This window comes from Phragmites australis, chromosome 16, assembly GCF_958298935.1.
Source record: "Phragmites australis chromosome 16, lpPhrAust1.1, whole genome shotgun sequence".
NCBI lineage: Eukaryota > Viridiplantae > Streptophyta > Magnoliopsida > Poales > Poaceae > Phragmites > Phragmites australis.
Window position 1 is genome coordinate 5,739,515 of NC_084936.1, and position 13,620 is coordinate 5,753,134.

Below are 13,620 nucleotides of genomic sequence, written 5' to 3' on the forward strand. Positions count from 1 at the left end.
GTGCATGTCTTCAATGGCTACATGAAGATCTCCTTCATTCATGCCCAAGATTGAAGTAATTTATCACAGGTGGGCTCACCTTCGCCGTTTTGGGTTCATTTGATTGATATGCTTTATGAATTTGATGCTAGATCTTGTTATGCTTATATCTATAAATTATCCTTTAGTGTGATTGTAGGGTGAATTTGTCATAGGCATATCATCCCTCAGATCAAATATCTTATCAATTCCAACAAATAATTCATATATCCTATGATTGAAATATTACACAATATTATCTGATCATGTGATTTAATGCAAGTTTGTGTTGACTAAGATAAGTTTTAGAGTAATTATTTGTCTAAAAATGAGTAATTGCACTCTTATACTCTAATTCTATGTCTTATGCACAAGCACAACACCCAACAAATGCATATATGATTTCTAAGATATGGTATAACTGTGCACATCGTTAAAAATCATATATAGGAAACAAAAATAGAGGTAATGAAATAAACACAATAAGTAGAAAATATTTAAAGAACACAATCACAAATTGTTTAAATACAACCTTAAAAGAGTACTGGCAATGTACTATCTGATAGTTACCTTGCTCCTAATTGTTTTTACTTGCTTTAGATAAATTGACTTTTGTTCCATTGTGTTAATATGGGGATCCACATGTTTTGTTATAAAAGTAATATTGGAGTCATTCATTACCTAATAGGTTTAGGATATGAATCTTTATAACATACTCCTCCAAATTAGGATCATTGTGAGTTTATGGTTTTAGTTTACTCCCTAGGATTACAAAAATAAGACCACCTTTGTAATTTGCAAAATATCATAGATTTGTTGCCTAGGTATAGTTAGTACGCAAAAATTAGAAAGCTCACAGGGATTCAACTAATAATAATTAGAGTGATGAAAAATTTAAGTACTAAAATCCACCCTGTCGGAGAGTGAACTCCTGTCGCAGGGATCCCGAGAGACCCCTTTTTAGAGATTCGACCGGGGGGATGATCCTGGAAAAGCTTGTGTGGGAAATAAGCGGGAACGGAAATAAATGCGATGGCTAGTGGGAGACGATCACCCTAATGCAAGGAAAAGTGGGTACGCTGGGTTTTAGACAGGTTCGGGCCGCACGGAGGCGTAACACCCTACTCCTGTATGAGCGCTATATTTATCCTTGAAGGGGAGTCTTCAAGGAGGTATCTGGTTCTAAGGGTAGAACTGTTTACAAAGAGCTTGAGGCTCTTATGTTCTAGCTTAACTTGAGCTGGTTCGAGTGTCTGTCGATCTATCTTTGGCCTGGTTCGCCGGAGATTATTGGTTGTCTGGTCTCTTGGTCGTCTTGTGGTCGGGGGCTGTTGCTCTCTCCTTTTTTAGTGTTCTCCATCCTTTCCTTTTATAGGCGCGCCGACCTCAACATATCCTGAATGGGAAAGAGGGGACACGAATGCCAAGATGCCACGGAGAAAGGCGTAATCATTTCATCTTGGCGAAGTGACCGGGGCGGTGGAGAAATGCGGCGCGCATTCGACCACCAGCCGCTGCGTAAGCCTCGGGGCGCCATAAAAGGGGCCCACCGGGCAGCCTCAGAGGTGCCCGGTGCGCCCACCCTGTCTTGTTCTTCTGCCAGGGCAGGGTGGCAGGCGGAGCGCTTCGATTCTGGCAACGTTATCCCGAGAAACCTGGATGAAACGGGACGGGACCCGTGCATTTAATGGACCCACGGCCCCCTGCCAGTGCATGGCAGGGTCTGACATTGGGGCGTGGGCAGCTGAGAATGTCAGGATGTCAGGATGTCAGACCGCACGTGCCTATTAAATGCGGCATTGGGCCTTTGACTGGATGACACCCTGACGACGGGACCCTTCGGGTCGTTGAATGATCTTGCGCGAACCTTCGGGGAACCGAGTCCTCGGGGGCTGCCACGTGCAGCCCCGAGCACTCTCTCCCGAGCACTTCGGTGGGACCTTCGGGGCACCGAGTCCTCGGGGGCTGCCACGTGCAGCCCCGAGCACTCTCTCCCGAGCACTTCGGTGGGACCTTCGGGGCACCGAGTCCTCGGGGGCTGCCACGTGCAGCCCCGAGCACTCTCTCCCGAGCACTTCGGTGGGACCTTCGGGGCACCGAGTCCTCGGGGGCTGCCACGTGCAGCCCCGAGCACTTCGGTGGGACCTTCGGGGCACCGAGTCCTCGGGGGCTGCCACGTGCAGCCCCGAGCACTCTCTCCCGAGCACTTCCTTCTTGGTATTTGGGCTCTGCGGATCATCGGGGAACTAGGGTGCTCGGGAACCAGAGGCGGCGGCCCCGAGCACCTTCTCCCGGGACTTAGCTTCTACTTACCTTGCAGGGTGGTGACATGTGGTGGATGGCCGGCCTGGCCTCGGGACTTAGGGACCCCTGGTTCTAAATACACCGACAGTAGCCCCCGGGCCCGTTGGTAGCCGATGGGACGGAGACTGCGAATGGGCCCTTCGTCGCGACCGAGGCCAAGGCTGGCGCGGACGCCATGTGGCAAGCTTTCGAGGGGTGGCCCTTACGGACCTAGACCTCAAGTATGTTCCAACGGGAAAATGAGTGGACGCGTGTCCACACAACTTCCGAAGGGTATGATAACCATACGGGCGGCACGCGCGGTTGCCGCGCAGATCGAGGAAAATACGCCTGGCAACCGCTGACATCGCGCTATCGGCGGGAGATTCGCCTGACAGTTGCGCCGATCAAGGCGACGCTTCGCCGAGTGAACCGTTCGGGCGGCAGTTTTCGAATTTTGAGATATAAAAGGGGGAACGGATCGGTCCGTTCCCCTTTTTACGCTCTCTTGCACTTGTGCTCTTGCCTTCTTCGTGCTCCGAAGCCCTCAGGAAACTCCCAGGCGACCGGAGCATTCTTCCTTCTCTCTCTTTTTACCACCAAAAAACATCCCCCATCTTGCCGAGATGACGAGGGTTGGAGGAGGACGCCGGGACAAGACTTCGGACAGCATCTTGCCGGAGTCTCGTCTGAGGAACGAGGAGGCGGCGGACAAGATTAGGAAGCTGCTGGTGCCAGAAGGTCAGGAGGGTGCTGTGGCGGTGAGGCCGGCGACTCTGACGCCGGCGACGACCGTCCCTGGGCGGACCGTCCTCTTCACCTCCTTCGTGGCAGCGGGGCTAGTGCCGCCGTTCTCCGCCTTCTTTCTGCAAGTGCTGGAGACGTACGACATTCAACTGGTGCACCTAAGCCCCAATTCTGTCGTGGCGTTGGCGGTCTTCGCGCATCTCTGCGAAATGTTCGTGGGGGTGATGCCGTCGGCGACGCTGCTTCGCCACTTCTTCGTCCTTCGGCCGGTGGGGAAGAAGAGGGGGCACTCCACGGCGGACGTCGCGGGGTGCTGCAACCTTCGGCTCCGGGAAGGCCTGGGGGACCATTACATTCCCCAGGTGATGCGCAGCAAGTGGGAGGAATGGCGACGGGACTGGTTCTTCGTCGACATCGACCCCCACGAGCGCCTCGAATTGCCAGAGAAGGCGGCGGAACCTCGGCGATCAACGTGGGAGGCGCCGCCACCAGAAGATGCGAGACTGAAGCCGGTGCTGGAGCGCATTCTGGAACTGCGCGAGGGCGGGCTGACCTCAGTCATGGTGGTGGCGGATTTTCTGCGTCGTCGATTGGCGCCTCTGCGAGAACGGGCCCGGCCGAGCTGGTTCTACACCGGGCCGGAGGACATCACCAGGACCCAGATTGGCGCGAGCTGGGATCTGGGGGCGGCGGAACTGCGGGGGATGACAAGGGTGATCACCGGAACGGAGGATATGAGCCGAGCGGAACTCCCGTGGCCGGAGATGGCGCTCTGTGCCAACCCCAGCCGGGTGGCCATTATGGCGGGGCTGCCGGAGTTCGATGCCCAGGGGCCCGTGGACCGGCCAAGAAGCCAGAGTCCTGAGGCCTCCGAACTCCCCGGGCTGGAGGAACTACTTGGCGATGAGGTCGCTGGTAGCTCGGCGCAGGCTGGTGAAGGGGTCGCCTCAAGCGGCAGCCGCCGTACCAGAGAGGAGGGCGCCACTGAAGTTGTTGAGGAGTTGGCGCCGGGAGATCGGGGAAAACGTCCCTGGGCCTTGATCCTAGTGCCGGATTCTCCGCCGTCACCGACGGCAGCGACGGCATTTCCGGTGCTGGAGCCGCGCCTGGTGCGGATGGGGCCTGCATCGGCGCCCGCGACCCGCACGGCGGAGACCGAGACCCGTGCGGCGGCACCCGTGGCCCGCACGACGGCGCCCGTACCCCGCGCAGCGGCTCAGCCGAGCCCCCAACGGAAGAGGCGGCGGGAGGAGTCAGGACCGACAGCGCCGGACCCGGACATCAGGCTCCCAGCGACCAAATGGTGGTATCGGTGAGTCTTCTTGCTTGCTTTTCCATGGGCATTTCCGGCCCGAACTGAGTTTTGACAACTTTCACTTGTCTCCCGTAGGCCGGCTGCAGGCGCTGCTGTGACGGAGAGAGAGCAGGCGCCGGGGCCAGAGCCGAGCCTGCCCGCTGCGACAGCGGAGGCCGGCATAGGAACGGCGGAGATGCCAATTGACGTGGCGGCCCCTGGGAGAGAGGCGGAGGCGGCGGCTGAGAGAAGGGCGCCGGCGGAACCTACCCCGGGCGCGGAGAGCCCGGGGCGGATAATGGTGGAGGTGGATGTTCTGCCGGGGCCGGCGGACAGGGCGGCCGATGCGGGAATGCGGCCGCCGTCCGAGACCTTGGCTCCGGCGGAGACTACCCCGGGGAGGCAGAGCCCGGGGTGGATGGCGGCGCAAGGCCCGGCGGAGAGCTCGGCCCCCCTGGAGGCATCCCGCGGAGAAGCCTGGGCCCCCCCAGTGCCCGGCCGGCCTGCCGATCCCTTCCTGGCCGCCATTAAAGGCGTCCAAGTAGCAGTCGGGCAGCTGGGCGCAGTGGTGAAGGCCAAGGAGGGGGAGCTCGAAGCCGAGCGCGCCCGCCTGGTACTGGAGAAGGCGCAGCTGGCGGGCGCCCAGGAGGAGGCCCGTGCGACAGCCGCGCGGGAGCAGAAGCTCCTAGAAGACATCCGCGCGGAAGCCGCGCGGGCAGAAGCCGCGCGGGAACGAGAAGACGCCGCCCGCTTGGCTGAGGCGTCGAGGCAGCAAGCTGCCGAGGCCCTTGCCAGGATGGGGCAGGTGCAGGAGAGGGAGGTGGCGGTCGCAGCCCGGGAGCAGGCCGCGGAGGAGCGGCAAGCCGAGCTGGCCCGCCGGGAGGGCGCGGCCGAGAAGACGCGCGCCGATCTCCAGCGCTGGGAAGACGATCTCCAGAAGATCAGAGAAGAATTCAAGCGCTGGGAGGAGGACGTCTCCCTCCGGGAAGTGGACAACGAGCTATCGGCGTCGGATCTCGGTGCCCGGGAGGATTCGGTGGCCCAGCAAGAGGATGTGTTGGCCCGACGGGAGAATGAGTTGAGTCGCCGAGAAGGCGAACTGAGTCGCCGAGAGGGCGAAGCTGCTGCTGCGACGGCCGCCGCGGCTACCAGGGCGGAGGAGAATGCGAAGCACGAGGCGGAACTGGCCGAGCGCGAACGCGCCTTGTCCGAGATGGTGGCCAAGACGAAGCAGGCTGCCGCCCCCACCGCGGCTGGCGGTTCTTCCGGTCCGGCCGGGGACCAGGGACTCGAGGCACAGCTGCGGGCCGCCAAGGAGAAAATCGAGACTGCCTTTGTCTCGCGGGTCAACCTTGAGCATATGCTGGAGGACATACTCCGGCGGATGCGACGGGCCGTGGAAAAGGGTGGTCTCGGACGGCTTGTCGACGACAAGAAGGGAGACGGCCCCGCACGACAAGTGTTGGGGCTGCAGCAGGTCTGCGAGCGCCTCGAGACCCTGCCCTGGGCAGTCCAGGAACTTGCTGCCCGGGAGGGACGTGGCTTGGCACGTGCCGTGGCCGAGCACGTCCTGGCCTGCTACCGAAGCAGGGACCCGAACTTCCCACTGGAGCTGGCGCGGGAGGGAGTGGTCGAGGCTGAGGGGGAGGTCGCCCGGGCAGCGGTCCGGAGTACCGCCGCTGAGGTGGCGGCCGGCTTCAGGCGAGAGGTTCCGCCGCCGCCAGCCCCCGGGGATGACTCAGAGGATTCAGCCGACGCCTCTGCCGCCGACTAGATCTTTTGTAGCATCTTTTCTTTTGTTGTAGATGTAGGAGTGAACCCTTAGAAAATGCCTTGGAAATATCCTGTGAATATTAAATGGCTGTTTTTCCTTGGGCTCGCAACTCCAGTTTCTCTGTGTGTTCGATGCTTCTTCCGATGTTTTACTTCGAAGTCCCGGGGAGTACTCAGTCGGGCCGTTCCCGACCTTCCCATCCCCGAGGATGAAGTTGTCTTTGATCGCTGTTACTGGCACAGTCGGCCTTCAAGCTCTCACGAATCCGTATCGCCTAAGTTAAGAACAAAGACAGAGACTTCCTTGTCCGGGAGATGGATCGATCCCGCGCGGAACACGCCGTGCCTGATGAACACTTTTTCACTTTGCGACCACTCAGTTAGTAGAAGGGAGACGCGTGCGGGCGAGAATGTGACCAAGAGTCCTCGCGGTCCGGTGGTGCCCGGGCTTTAAACGGGCCAGGCCGAGCACTGACAGCCCGCCCCCGAGACCTGAGCTCCGGACTACCCGAGCAGCTCGAGCGATAGGATTACCCAGGGCACCCGAGGACTCGGTAGTGCTCGGGGTCCATAAAAGCGGACCGAACACCACGACCACCACGAAGGGCTTCGGTCAGACGTTATCGCAAGCACGCTACTCTTTTCTGCAGACCGTTCTGTCGTTCTGGGAAAAAATAGTCATGCGGCAGGGTTTTGCGTGCGAGGAGGCCACCTCGCCGAACAGATTAAACCGCGAGAGCCCCCGAGAGTGACTCGAGGACATGAATTTACTTAAAGCAGACTTGTCTGAATATAACCACTCACCGGACAGCTGTCGGCCTTCCGGCTCATCGATCCAGGAGGGATGTGCTTCCGAGCTCGGGTGCCCGGGGACTCGATTCTTTCAACGGAGCGCCCGAGTGCCTAGAGGCATACGAGGCTCCTAGGGTCGGGTGATCTCGACCACCCATGCCTAAGTGGTAGGACCACCCGAGGACCCTTGGAGCCGACCAGAGACCGGGGCATTGAAGCCCCCGCGGCCGAGCTGCTCGTGATCGCCAGCCTGTGACTTTAAGAGAAAAAATAGGATTTCTTTGTCTGGTGCGCTCTGTCAGTGCGGTACTTGCTATAGACTGCTCTCGTTTTCGACCCGAGACCTCTCGAACACCCAAACCGGCGGACAAGAGCGGGCAGAGGCATAACCCAGAGGTCCTATGGTTTGGTGGCGCCCGAGTATGACAGACCAGACCGAGCACTGACAGCCCGCTCCGGGGGCCCGAGCTCCGGACTACTCGAGCAGCTCGAGCGATGGGATTACCCGGAGCACCCCGAAACTCGGTAGTACCCGGGAGCCTGTCACGACACCGAACACCACAGCCTACCATGGCGGACGTAAGTCAGCGGCGACTGCTCGCATGCATACCGATCGGGATTCTTTTGTCAGCGGGGAAAAAGAGAGAGTGAACTTTTTCTCGCACAACCGAGCTCCTCACCAGACAGGTTAAACATACGGAATCCAGAAAAAGTATTTTGACATAGCGATTGCTTATTGAAAAACTTAATGTGCAATATTTACAAGGTTGGGCGACAGCGACTTACCCCACGGGGTGAAGCCTTCATACTGCTCGGGCAGGGAGAAGCCCCCGGCCTTGCTAACCTGAACCGCGAGCACGACAATCTACGGGTAGAAGCGTCGAAGATGCTCGATGTTCCACGGATTCGGGAGTGGCTGTCCTTCCTCCGTCGCCAACCTGAAAGAACCTGCCCGGGGGACCGCGATCACGGTGAAGGGACCTTCCCACACAGGGGACAACTTATTCATTCCTTCGCGCGACTGGATGCGTCGGAGAACTAGGTCCCCCACCTCGAGAGACCGGGCCCGGATATGGCGCAGATGATAACGCCGCAGACTCTGCTGGTACCGAGCCGCCCGGACAGCAGCAAGCCGTCGGCGCTCTTCCAGGTAGTCCACGTCGTCGCGCCTTTGATGCTCCTGCTCACCCTCAGAGTATGCATGCACTCGAGGGGAGCCCAGAGTGAGCTCGGAGGGGAGGACTGCTTCGGCGCCGTAGACGAGGAAGAACGGAGTCTCCCCGGTGGCGCAGCTTGGCGTAGTCCGATTGGCCCATAGCACGGCTGGCAGCTCGTCTACCCATCCCTTTCCGTGCTTAGCGAGTACGTTATAGGTCCGGGTTTTGAGGCCCTTCAGTATCTCCGCATTGGCGCGCTCGACCTGCCCGTTACTCCGAGGATGAGCGACGGAAGCGAAGCAAAGCTTGATGCCGAGATCTTCGCAATAGTCCCCGAACAAGGCACTAGTGAACTGGGTGCCGTTGTCGGTGATGATTCGATTGGGGACACCGAAGCGGCTGGTGATGCCGCGGATAAACTGGAGCGCCGTGTTTTTGGTCACCTTGACGACTGGGACCGCCTCCGGCCACTTGGTGAATTTGTCGATAGCGACATATAGGTATGCATAGCCCCCGACTGCTCGGGGGAATAGACCCAGAATGTTCAAACCCCAGACCGCGAAAGGCCATGACAGGGGAATGGTATGGAGAGCCTGAGCTGGCTGGTGAATCTGCTTTGCATGGAACTGGCATGCCCTGCAGCGCCGAACCAGCTCGGAAGCATCCTGGAGAGCTGTAGGCCAGTAGAAACCTTGCCGGAAGGCTTTCCCGACCAGCGTGCGGAACGATTAATGGCCACCGCACTCGCCCTCGTGGACCTCAGCGAGAAGATCGCCGCCTTCTGCCCGAGAGATGCATTTCAGGAGGACACCTCCTGCGCTACGTCGGTAGAGATCCCCATCTACTATGGCATAGCGTTTGGACTGCCGAGCAACCCTTTCGGCAGACGCCTCATCCCCAGGTAGGAACTTTTCTTTCAAGTACCCTCGGATGTCAGACATCCACGAGGCATCTTGAGAACATTCGGCGAGCACAGCGCACTCGCCGGACGGCGGCGCCCTGACGGGGCTTCCCACTGAGGGCACCGCCGGGGTTCCCTGAATTGAGTTCGAGGTTTCCCCTTCATCCTGTTCGGCAGGCAGGACGGAAGGCCGTGCGAGTCTTTCTTCAAAGACTCCGGCAGGGGCGCGCGCATGTGAGGAGGCCAGGCGAGAGAGCTCGTCGGCCGGAGCATTGTCGCGGCGAGGGATATGCCGTAATTCAAGGCCGTCGAAGCGTCTCTCGAGCTTTCTGACTGCATCTACGTACGCTGCCATTTGAGGATCCGTGCACTGGTACTCCTTGGAAACCTGGTTGACGACCAGCTGGGAGTCCCCTTTGACCAGGAGGCGACGAATCCCGAGCCCCACCGCAGCCCGGAGGCCGGCGATGAGACCTTCATACTCCGCCATGTTGTTGGATGCGCGGAACTGCAACTGCACGACGTACCGGAGCTCTTCACCTGTTGGGGAGGTGAGAACCACTCCGGCCCCTGCGCCTTTCAGCGAGAGGGAGCCATCGAAGTGCATAACCCAGTACCCGGGCGCGTCGTGCCCAGGATAGGCAGAGATCTCTTCTGGGATGACGCAGGGGACGGGCGTCCATTCTGCCAAGAAGTCGGAGAGTGCCTGGCTTTTGATTGCCTGGCGACAGACGAAGTGTAGGTCGAACTCCGCCAACTCAACCGCCCATTTGACAACGCGCCCGGTGCCCTCCCGGTTCCGGAGAATGGGTTCTAGTGGATAAGTGGTAACCACCGAGATCTTGTGCGCCTGGAAGTAGTGGCGCAGCTTCCGGGAGGCGACGAGCACGGCATAGAGTAGCTTCTGTGCCTGGGGATACCTTGTCTTGGCCTCCCGGAGGACCTCGCTGACAAAGTACACCGGTCGTTGTACCCGGCGGGCCCGGATGGTGGCCCCACCCGGGGGGCTGCCACAGCCCCCAGGGTCGGCGGTATGGTCGGGGCTGGCCGGGCACTCGGGCTCGATTCCTTGGTTGGGAAGAGCAGTGTGTTCGGGCTCGACCCCTTGCCCAGGGGGAGCCGCGAGGATAAGTGAACGGTCGGGGGCCTCTGGGAGCTGGGACCCAGCACCCGGCCCCGAACATTCGTCGCGCTCCACCACCAGCACTATGCTCACGACCTGTGGAGTGGCCGAAACATAAAGCAGTAGGGGCTCACCTTGGGAGGGAGCCACCAAAACGGGTGGCGAGGTAAGGTACTTTTTTAAGTCGCGGAAGGCCTGCTCGGCTTCCGACGTCCAGTCAAAACGACCGGATTTCTTCAAAAGCTTGAAGAGGGAGCCCTCACTCCCCGAGCTTGGAGATGAAGCACCCGAGGGCTGCCATGCAGCCGGCGAGGCGCTGGACCTCCTTGAGTCGAACCGGGGGTCGCATCTGCTCGATGGCCCGGATCTTCTCCGGATTGACCTCGATTCCTCGGCCAGAGACCAAGAAACCAAGGAGCTTGCCCGCCGGCACCCCGAAGACACATTTCTCCGGGTTGAGCTTGAGGCGGGTAGAGCGGAGACTGTTGAAAGTCTCGGCAAGGTCCTCGAGCAGGGTGGCGCGGTCTTGGGTTTTGACCACGAGATCGTCGATGTAAGCCTCGACGTTGCGGCCAACCTGCGAGTTAAGAGTGATACAAATGGCGCGCTGGAAGGATGATCCAGCGTTGCGCAGGCCGAAAGGCATTGACATGTAGCAATAAGTCCCCACCGGGGTAGTAAAAGCAGTTTTTTCCTCGTCCCCTACGGCCATGCGAATCTGGTGATACCCAGAGTTTGCATCTAGGAAGCACAAAAGATCACATCCCGCAGTTGAATCTACGATTTGATCAATGCGAGGTAAGGGGAAGGGATCTTTAGGACAAGCCTTGTTAAGGTCGGTGTAGTCCACGCACATGCGAAGCTTGCCGTTGGCCTTCGGGACGATGACTGGGTTTGCTAGCCAGTCGGGGTGGAGGACTTCTCGGATGAATTCGGCGTTGAGGAGCTTGCGGACCTGCTCGCGGATAAACTCCTGGCGCTCTGGCGCCTGCCGCCGGACCTTCTGCTTCACTGGGCGGGCGTCCGGACGCACAGCCAAGTGATGCTCGATCACCTCCCTAGGGATCCCGGGCATGTCGGACGGTTGCCAGGCAAACACGTCCACGTTAGCCCGGAGGAAGGCGACGAGCGCGCTTTCCTATTTGCTGCCCAGGTCGCTGCCGATACGGACAACCTGGGTAGCGTCTTCGCCCACCTCGACCTCCTTCGTTGGAACAGAGGTGTCGGCGGCGAGTCGGGGTCTGGATGAAGAGGGTCCCGGGCCCCCTGAAGAGCCATCAACCTCGGCCTGCGCTGAGACCAGAGCCATGTATGATTGTTCGGCGCAGGAGACAGCGCCGCCGGAGTCAGCGATCACGAAAATAGAGCCTGCGGGGCCGGGCATCTTAACCGTAAGGTATGCATAATGCACGGCCATCATAAACTTGGCGAGCGCCGGACGCCCGAGGATGGCGTTGTAGGGGAGAGGGAGCTCCGCAACATCGAAGAGGACGCACTCCGTGCGGAAGTTGTCCCGGCTCCCGAATGTGACAGGCAACTCAACCTGCCCGAGGGGCAGGGAGTGCCCGGGAGTTACTCCACAGAAGGGGAGTGACGGCTTTAGGCGTCGGGAAGATACTTGCAGCTTCTCAAAAGCCTCTTTGGAAAGGAGGTTGAGGCCGGCACCACCGTCGATCAGCACTCTGTCGACCTTAACATTGCAGATAGTGGGAGACACTACCAGAGGTAGCCGTCCCACGGCTGCAGTACTGACGGGGTGATCAGCCATGCTGAACGTGATCGGAGCATCCGACCACCTCAGGGGTCTTGTGGCCTCCTCGCTCGGGGTTGCCGAGCACACTTCGCGCCGCATGACCTTGATGCCACGGCGCGAGCAGGGTGTGTAAGCGCCCCCGTCGATGAAGGCGACCGCATGCTCGGGCTCCTGGAAGCCGAGCTCGGCGTTGTTGGGGACGACCTCGGCTTCGCCTCCTCCGCGGGACTCGTCGCGCTCCCTCTGGCGCTGCTCCACGAGTCCTTTGACCGTACGACACTCCGTGAGGTCGTGCCATCTGGTCAGGTGTATGGGACACCATTTACCTGGCTCGGGCCCCGCGGGAGCGGGGGCCCTCGCTGGAATAGGAGCTCGGCCAGGGGCCGGGGCTCTTGCTGGAGCTGGCGCCCTAGCCGGTGCCGGGGCCCTCGCGGGCACAGAGGCCCGAGGAGGAGCCCGAGCAGGGGCCCTGACGGGGCGCCGATCGACACCCGGCTGACGCTCTTGCCGGTGATCGGGCTCTTGCGGCACCCTGTGAGCGGGGACTTGGGCTGGCTCGACGGGAGCGGCCTCGCGCTTCCTTCTCTTTTTCTTTTCCCGCTTATCAGAGCGGGAAGAACTTGGCTGATCGGAAGCGGGGCGAGGAGCATGCCACGCCCTGGCCTCCGCAGCCTTGGCGCACTTATTGGCCAGTGCGAAAAGTTCCGCAGGGGTCTCGATCTCGTGCGTACCTAGCTTCTCGAGCATCCGCTCGTCACGGACGCCCTGCCGGAAAGCAACAATAACAGCATGGGGGGCCACTCGCGGAATAGTGTTGCGAACCTGGCTGAAACGCTGTATAAATCGCCGTAGCGTCTCCCCTTCCTGCTGTTGGACGGCGTGGAAGTCGCACTCCAAACCGGGACGTGCGAACGTGCCCTGAAAGTTGGCCACGAACTGGTGGCACAGGTCATCCCAGGAGCCGATAGATCCTGGGGGTAAGTTCATAAGCCAAGAGCGGGCGGAACCCCTCAAGGCAACATGAAAATAGTTTACCATCACCTTTTCGCTGCCTCCGGCCGCTTGGACGGCCGTCGTGTAGATCTGGAGGAACTCGACGGGGTCGATGGACCCGTCATACTTCTCCGGCAGCTCGGGGCGGAACTTGGAAGGCCACCTCACCCGGCGGAGCTCGGTGGTGAAGGCACGGCAACCGGTGCCGTACCCCGCAGCACGAGCGGGGGCTCTCGGTGGCGAGAAGCGGCAAGCCGGGGATCCCCGGTGGTCGTGGGCCGGGAGAGAGGAAGCCTGGTCCTCTGCCCCAACCCCCTGCCGGGTCTCCCGCTGACGTTCGAGAGTGACTCGGGCATCTTCGTGGCCCCTCCGCTCGTCAAGGTGCAAACGAAGGTCCCGGGCTCCGGACATGGCCAGGGGGACGGCACTCCGCCTGGAGACCCCTCGGCCCGTGCGGGTGTTGCCCGCTGAGGAGCCGGCTCTGGCGGCACCGTGCTGAGAAGTGGCGCGAGGACTCCCGGCCTGCACCTGGCGACGAGCAGTGCCGACCAAAGCGACGACATCTTGCATCCACTGGCCTTCCGGAGTGTTTGGCGTGGCCTGAATGGGCGGGTGTCTGAGGAGAGCATGTGCTGCAAGCAACGCGCTCCCTGGGCTGGCCTCACTGAAAGCGAGCCTGCGCCGAGACGGCACCCGACGTGGTCCAGAGGCGGACCTGGCGGCCGGGGTCCCGACCACCTGCTGGGGGTTGGAAAGTACGTCGGCAGCGGCGGCAGCGTTGATGGG